We start from the raw sequence: 2,399 nt of genomic DNA on the forward strand, positions 1-2,399 counted from the left end.
CCGTGTTAGCCAGGATGGTCTCGATCTCCCGACCTCGTGATCCACCCATCTCGGCCTCCCAAAGTGCTGGGATTACAGGCTTGAGCCACCGCGCCTGGCCTATGTGTGTGTATTTTTAGTAGAAATGGGAATTTGCCATGTTGCCCAGGCTGGTCTCGAACTCCTGAGCTCAAGTGTTTCACCTGCCTCGGCTTCCCACAGTGCTGGGATTATAGGTGTGAGCCACTGTACTGGTCTGAGATTCATATCATTTATTAATTCTGAAATTTTTAGACATATTCTCTTTGAATATTGCCTTTGTTCCTGCTTTTGCTATTCTTTCTCTCTTCAGAAATCCCATTAGATGTAAGTTGGACCATCTCATTCTATTCTCTCTTTCTATTTCTATTCTATTTCTCATTCTACTCTCTCTTTGGTCTGTACAAAAAGTACAAAAATTAGCCAGGCATGGTGGTACATGTCTGTAGTCCCAGCAACTGTAGTCCCAGTTCCATCTCTCTCTATGCAGCTCGGAGTAATGTTTTCTTCATAGTCATCCACTTCATTACCTAGTCATCTCTTTCAAATCTGCAAGGGAACCTAGTCACCGAGTTTTAAATTTCTTTTTTCTTTTCTTTTCTTTTCTTTTTTTTTTTTTTGAGACAGAGTCTCTCGCTCTGTTGCCCAGGTTGGAGTGCAGTGGCGCAATCTCGGCCCACTGCAACCTCCGCCTCCTGGGATCAAGCGATTCTCCTGCCTCAGCCTCCCAAGTAGCTGAGACTACAAGTGCACACCACCATGCTCGGCTAACTTTTGTATTTTTAGTAGAGACGGGGTTTCGCCATGTTGGCCAGGCTGGCTCGAACTCCTGAGCTCAAGTGTTTCACCTGCCTCGGCTTCCCACAGTGCTGGGATTATAGGTGTGAGCCACTGTACTGGTCTGAGATTCATATCATTTATTAATTCTGAAATTTTTAGACATATTCTCTTTGAATATTGCCTTTGTTCCTGCTTTTGCTATTCTTTCTCTCTTCAGAAATCCCATTAGATGTAAGTTGGACCATCTCATTCTATTCTCTCTTTCTATTTCTATTCTATTTCTCATTCTACTCTCTCTTTGGTCTGTACAAAAAGTACAAAAATTAGCCAGGCATGGTGGTACATGTCTGTAGTCCCAGCAACTGTAGTCCCAGTTCCATCTCTCTCTATGCAGCTCGGAGTAATGTTTTCTTCATAGTCATCCACTTCATTACCTAGTCATCTCTTTCAAATCTGCAAGGGAACCTAGTCACCGAGTTTTAAATTTCTTTTTTCTTTTCTTTTCTTTTCTTTTTTTTTTTTTTGAGACAGAGTCTCTCGCTCTGTTGCCCAGGTTGGAGTGCAGTGGCGCAATCTCGGCCCACTGCAACCTCCGCCTCCTGGGATCAAGCGATTCTCCTGCCTCAGCCTCCCAAGTAGCTGAGACTACAAGTGCACACCACCATGCTCGGCTAATTTTTGTATTTTTAGTAGAGACGGGGTTTCGCCATGGTGGCCAGGCTGGTCTCAAACACCTGATCTCAGGTGATTGGCCCGCCTCGGCCTCCCAAAGTGCTGGGATTATAGGCATGAGCCACTGTGCCCGGCCTTAAGTTTCAGTGAATATTGTCTTAGTCTGTTTGTGCTACTACAACTAATTACCTAACATTGGGTGATTTTTAAAGAACAGAAATGCATTTTTTTTTCACAGTTCTAGAGACTAAGAAGTCCAAGATGAAGGCACCAGCATTTGGTGTCTGGTGAGAGCCTTCTTGCTGCATCCTCACATGGCAGAAGGTGGAAGGGCAAGGAAAGGGATCTACTGCCTCTGTCATGCTCCTTTATAAGGGTACCTAATCCCATTCACAAGGGAGAGATCCACACGGCCTAATCACCTCATAAAGGCCCACCCTTTCCCCAGCAAACAGATCACAGAAAAGACCCCATCTTTTAAGATATCACATTGGTTACACCCGAATTTTGGAGGAGACCTATTTAAGCTATAGCAAATGTATATATTATGTATATGCATAATATATAACATACATTTGGTTTTGTTTCCAGAAGTTGTTTGATTCTTAAAGCAAGCAGAGAGAAAAGACAAAATACCTATAAAAATACTAAATTATACTTACAGCAAACTTCTGCACAATACAATAACATCTAGGAGACAATGGGAAATATAACCAAAGTACTGAGAGAAAAGGCCAATCCTATGATTCTATTGCTTTTTTTGTTTTGTTTGAGACAAAGTGTGGCTCTTGTTGCCCAGGCTGGGGTACAGTGGCACAATCTGGGCTCACTGAAACCTCCGCCTCCCAGGTTCAAGAGATTCTCCTGCCTCAGCCTCCTGAGTAGCTGGGATTACAGGCATGCACCACCACACCCGGTTAATTTTTTGT

At 43.5% G+C, this 2,399-nt stretch overlaps 1 protein-coding gene across 3 annotated transcripts in view; it reads right to left on the minus strand.

Moving 5' to 3' along the window:
• The window catches only part of KIAA1324 (KIAA1324 ortholog), a 100,777-nt gene that overhangs the window by 51,883 nt on the left and 46,495 nt on the right, over positions 1-2,399 (minus strand). The gene's annotated exons all lie outside the window — the stretch shown is intronic.

Source organism: Colobus angolensis, unplaced genomic scaffold, assembly GCF_000951035.1.
Source record: "Colobus angolensis palliatus isolate OR3802 unplaced genomic scaffold, Cang.pa_1.0 Scaffold273, whole genome shotgun sequence".
Lineage (NCBI taxonomy): Eukaryota > Metazoa > Chordata > Mammalia > Primates > Cercopithecidae > Colobus > Colobus angolensis.